We start from the raw sequence: 6,120 nt of genomic DNA on the forward strand, positions 1-6,120 counted from the left end.
TATAAAGGGCCCCATTACCTTCAGCAGTTTAGGGCCTCATCAAACCTAAATCCAGCCCTGAGTAAGGTTAAAGCTTACTGGGAAATGATATACAATGAATTGAAAAGGATGTTGAAAATAACCTTTGTAAAAAAACAAAACCAACAGCTTTTTTGGGGGAATTATAGGGACAGAATTACCTAAAATGTATAGAAACTTATTCATGTACGCTACTACAGTGGCAAGAATGTTACTCACTCCAAAATTTAAAGCGGCAGCAAAGGAAGAATGGATGCAAAAACTTTTGGAATACGCAGAAATGGCAAAACTTGCCGGGAAGAATAAGGAATCAAGATAACAAACTCTTTATAAAAGAATGGAAATGGTTTATTGAATATATACAGATCAATTGTAAACAGATGAGAACATTGGCAGGATTGTTGTAATAACGTGCAGTTTCAAAAGAGCATATATGTTAAAGAAGATGAATAAAGGAGCAAATTAAGTTATTTTGGAGTATGCAGAAGATATTAAAAATAAATTTAAGGAACCACAGAAAGGGGGTAGGAAGTCAAGTTTTGAAATGTTAAAATGATTGTAAAATTAGTGAATGTATAAACCTGAAAAGCATAAATAAAATTAAAAAAGCAGACAGAGCTGCTTCAAGCTGCAAAGGGCAACCATCAGATACAGTGTGATGTACTGTAGGTTTTTTTTTGTTTTAATGCTTTTTATGTTGCTGTAAAGCACCCTGATGTTTTATGAGGAAGGTAGATGAGTTCTTTGAGAACTTCTAAAATGTTGCTTTTCACTTTCCAGTTCTCCAATAATTAAAGCAGTTGCTGGATTCCTGTGATATAATGAACCCACAAGCTTTTGGTAATACCCTGTTGGTGTATATGGCTGAACTGACCATGCTGTGCAACTTTTTTAAGATGGCAAACTTTCTGTTTCCCCTGTTGCAAAATAACTGAACAAACTCAAAAAACTGAGCTTCTTGGAAATAACCAATACATTGCAATTTTTCTACTTCAGAAAGTCTGCCCAGTCATTTTGCTAGTGAATCGCCATCTCATAGATGTTGGGAAGAACAGACAAAATAAAACTTATAAAACACTTTGCAAGCCCCAGCATACTTCATAGTTACTGAAGTTAGTTGGACTAGTTGTTGAGCAAACATATTTAGATTGGAGGCTTACTAATTCTCTCAGTAGGCTTCTGCACTCGGGATTGCTCTGTAAAATGGGTGAAAAGGGTTACTTTGAATTGCAAACTCCACAGGAGAACTGGGTGGAGAGGTTGAGTCAACAAGAGGGATGTAGTGGAATTTTTAAGTGGAGGCACAAGCTTTGTGCTATTTTGATTATAGGAATTTGCTTTCAGTCTTATCTTTGGGACTACAGTACAATGGCAGGGTGTCCTAAACTCATATTCTTTGTCTCCTCGCTGCAAAGCTACATAAGCAAAGTCCATAATCTGACCCCAAATAAAAATAGCAGAGAAGTGTTAGGAACAGTTTGGGAATGGAGAAGGCATCTCACATTGAAATTTTATTTGCACCCAGCAACGTTAAAACATCATTAGGGTGAAGCAGTTAGTGGCCCAGAGTTCATCATACGAGCCCTCTCATTTAAGAAATTAATACCACTTTACCAGCTTTGTCAAATATTTCCATAATTATTCATACTGTAAAAGTAAAACCTGAACTAGAGAGAAACTACGTTCAGGTTTTATCAGATAAAAACACACCAGTTTTGCTTATACAAGCAGCAGCCAAGCACATTATGGATTCCTTTCCCCTTATGAAATGTTACCACACAGGATGCGCCATGGTATTATAAAACAGCAGTTATAAAACAAGTGATCAATCTGTAGCATGCCTAATATAGATATGGCATGCATAAAGATAAAAAAGGTAAAGGACCCCTGACAGTTAAGTCCAGTCCAGTCACAGACGACTCTGGGGTTGCGGAACTCATCTCACTTTACAGGCCGAGGGAGCCGGCGTTTGTCCGCAGACAGTTTTCCCATGTCATGTGGCCGGCATGATTAAGCCCCTTCTGGTGCAACGGAACACCAAAACCAGAGCAGCACACAGAAACGCCGTTTACCTTCCCGCCGGAGTGGTACCTATTTATCTACTTGCACTTTTGGGCGTGTTTTCGAACTGCTAGATTGGCAGGAGCTGGGACTCGAACCGCCAACCTTCTGATCGGCAAGCCCAAGAGGCTCAGTGGTTTAGACCACTGCGCCACCTGCGTCCCTATGGCATGCATAGTGTTATTCAAATAACTGGCACTCTGCAGCACAGTACAGTGGTACCCCGCAAGACGAATGCCTCGGAAGACGAAAAACTCGCTAGACGAGAGTTTTTCGTTTTCTTAGCCGCTTTGCAAGACGCATTTCCCTATGGGCTTGCTTCGCAAGACAAAGCTTGCCCCGCAAGCTCCGGGGATAGCGGGGAAGCGCAGTGCGCCTTCCCCTCTGTCCCCGGACCTGTTCTGAAGGCTGGCGAAAGGGAGATCGCTTCTCCCCGTTGCCAGCCCCGCAAGCTCCGGGGATAGCGGGGAAGCGCAGCGCGTCTTCCCCGCTGTCCCCGGACCTCTTCTGAAGGCTGGCGGCAGGGAGAAAAGCCCTTCTCCCCACCGCCAGCCCCGCAATCTCCGGGGACAGCGGGGAAGCGCAGCGTGTCTTCCCTGCAATCTCCGGGGACAGCGGGGAAGCGCAGTGCGTCTTCCCCGCTGTCCCCGGACCTCTTCTGAAGGCTGGCGGCAGGGAAAAGAGCCCTTCTCCCCACCGCCAGCCCCGCAATTTCCGGGGACAGCGGGGAAGCGCAGCGCGTCTTCCCCGCTGTCCCCGGACCTCTTCTGAAGGCTGGCGGTGGGGAGAAGAGCCCTTCTCCCCACCGCCAGCCCCGCAATCTCCGGGGACAGCGGGGAAGCACACGCATCTTCCCCGCTGTCCCTGGACCTGGTCTGAAGGCGGTCTCCCTAGGAACGCATTAATTGATTTTCAATGCATTCCTATGGGAAACCGTGCTTCGCAAGACGAAAAACTCGCAAGAAGAAAAAACTCGCGGAACGAATTAATTCCGTCTTGCGAGGCACCACTGTATAAAAAACTGGATGGCATTATCTAGATTTGGCAAGCTACATCGCAGGTTAAAACAAACATAAAGTGCTCTGTTCATATAAAAATGCTATAGAAATAAATAAAAATAAGTGTAACAACTAGAGAAATGTTTATTAGTCGCATTACTAATAAAAATGACTCAAAGCAACTTACAAACACAACAGAAATACTAAAACCAGGAATGGCAACCTCGGTCATCCAATGTTTTAGGACTACAACTCCCATGATCCCTAACTAACAGGAAGAGTGGTCAGGGATGATGGGAACTGTAGTCCCAAAACATCTGGAGGGTCGAATTTGGGGGTGCCTGACTAAAACCAATTCCAATAAACACCATCAATAAAAACCTGAAAAATGGGATATTTTGCTAACAGTGTGTTGCCAAAGCTTCAAATTGCTGTTATGGGATTTTGTGTTTGTGCACGTAATGAACTGAATGTGATTTATATGGATCTGTTAATGGAAAAATATACTTTTGTTTTTAAATATGTTGTAATTCATTTGGAGATCTTTGTAGCAAGTGACCAAGAAGTCTAATAAATAATAGAATCAAGTGCTTCAAAGGAAAAAATAAATGAGATAAATGGCTGCAAAGATGTTGTTTTATCCCTCCCTGACTTTTAAAAAAGCTACCCAAGACTGTCAAGCCCATAGTTTTTAATGTAATCAATCTTTTATAATTTACAGCTAATCTTGTTTAGGATTCAGTAATTCTATTGTCATGCAGAAGCTCCCTTATTGTACAGTATTAGTTCCATTTGGCCAGGTTAGGAGAAGCACCAGTAATTGGAGAACAAAGCTTCAAACTCTACGAACATTTTGTCCTGCACCCAACTCCCCTTAGTTTCCACTACCAGAAACACTTGTTCCATTTGCAGAAATATCTGTAGGAACAATGAAGTTGAAGAAACAATACCAAACTGTCCCTTCGATGTTTAGCAGGTGTCTTCAAGATCTACACTGCATTTGAAAGAGCTATCTCATCTAGCTCTTCCTTGACACTGATGCCCCATGAAGCAGCCCCTGCAAATTTACTTATGGAACGTTATTTTGTCATTTCACATTTAATGTGTATATGAAATCAGGTGAGAAATTTACACCCATTAGTGTGTGGGTAGAACCTATCTCTTTCCTTTAGTCAGATTTGTATGCCGACTAGTTGGTTTGCAGATTGTGTCCTTGATGGCCCATCCTGAATGATACACCTTTTTTATTGGATAGGTGATCTTCAAATTGTTCCATTGTTTTATTATCTCTAAAGGGAAAAAGAGAGTACTAATCAGTAATGTAACCCGTATACTTGGTACAGCCTTATTAATTAATTGCATCAAATAATGCAGCTACATCACCCACTGTAGTGGGTTGGGATAAACAAGCACCTGCATTTTTGTAACTCACATGGATACACTCATGCCAGCCTTAATAAAGATGCTGAATTCAAGATCCCCTACATAGCCTTCAATCTCTGGATCTCTGCCTGAATCCTTGAAACTGACATTACCATGCTATATCACACAATGGTTTGGGTCTTATCTGAGAACAGCTAAACCTCTGAAAGGAGTCATTATTTTTACCTGCACTAGCTACTGCAACAGAAGATACCATTTGGATTAAAAGTCTATTCCATTCAGCAACCTGTTCATCAAAATGCAGGGTTTCAGACTCAAGGTCCTACATCAGACACAAATGAGGACCTAGTTTGCAAGTGGAAATGTAGGGCAAGAGAGGACCAGAAGAACAGGACAAATGTAGGGGCAGTTTGTGCGGTAACCACCTGTTTTTTCCACAGAACAGCATCAGGTTAGTTACAGTTGATGAACAATGAAAGCACAGCTTTGCTGATGGTACTGCAAGAATCGCTTCACAAAAACATGTTCATAGGCCTGGAATCAAGATACCAGCAGATATGTTATGAGATCAGAAAGAAGTAGAAAGGCTCCTCATTTCTGGGAGTCTATCTGCACTTGGCTTGCAGCCTGCATTCACTACTGACCCTGCAGGAATATTCTGTTCAGTTACAAAGCACAGTGGAAGCTGTCATGTGCCCAACATAAAGCACTCTGAATCTTATAGGAAACTTAGTAAATACAAAGTATATTTTATTAAATTTACAATATATTTTGAAACATGGTTTGTTCTAAGCTGCCCAGAGCACAACGATTGCAGTGAATTGACAGGGCATGGTTTCTTCATAAAACACACATACAATGCTCCCCACCCCATTCACCAGGCTTGATGAAGACTGCTCATTTTGTGGGGTCCTAGTAACGGTAGTACTAGGGACGTGGGTGGTGCTGTGGGTAAAACCTCAGCGCCTAGGACTTGCCGATCGCATGGTCAGCGGTTCGAATCCCCGCGGCGGGGTGCGCTCCCGCTGCTCGCTCCCAGCGCCTGCCAACCTAGCAGTTCTAAAGCACCCCCAGGTGCAAGTAGATAAATAGGGACCGCTTACTAGCGGCAAGGTAAACAGCGTTTCCGTGTGTGCTGTGCTGGCTCGCAAGAGCAGCTTTGTCACGCTGGCCACGTGACCCGGAAGTGTCTGCGGACAGTGCTGGCTCCCGCCCTCTAGAGTGAGATGAGCGCACAACCCTAGAGTCTGGCAAGACTGGCCCGTACGGGCAGGGGTACCTTTACCTTTAGTAACGGTATTAGCCCACTATTCCTTTTTTGGATTTTCCCTAATTACAGTAAGGCTGTGCACACACCATACATCCAAAGCACACTACAGCCTCCGTCGAAGAATTCTGGCAAGTTATTAAAGGTATTGGGAATTTCAGTGTGTGTGCGTGCAAACTTTTCCCATGATTTTTTTTTTTGGGGGGGTGTGCTTTGCTTGAAATGCATGGCTGCGCACACTGCCCAACAGAGCTACCCTACTTATTTTCTAAGGTAAGTTTATGAAGTGGATTTCTTTCACCTACAATCCTATGCAAACCTACTTGCGAGTAAGCCATACTGCACCGAGCACAAGCTTGCCTTTTTAAATTTTTTACTCTCCTATACGTTGCC

This window comes from Podarcis raffonei, chromosome 14, assembly GCF_027172205.1.
Source record: "Podarcis raffonei isolate rPodRaf1 chromosome 14, rPodRaf1.pri, whole genome shotgun sequence".
In the NCBI taxonomy this organism is placed as follows: domain Eukaryota; kingdom Metazoa; phylum Chordata; class Lepidosauria; order Squamata; family Lacertidae; genus Podarcis; species Podarcis raffonei.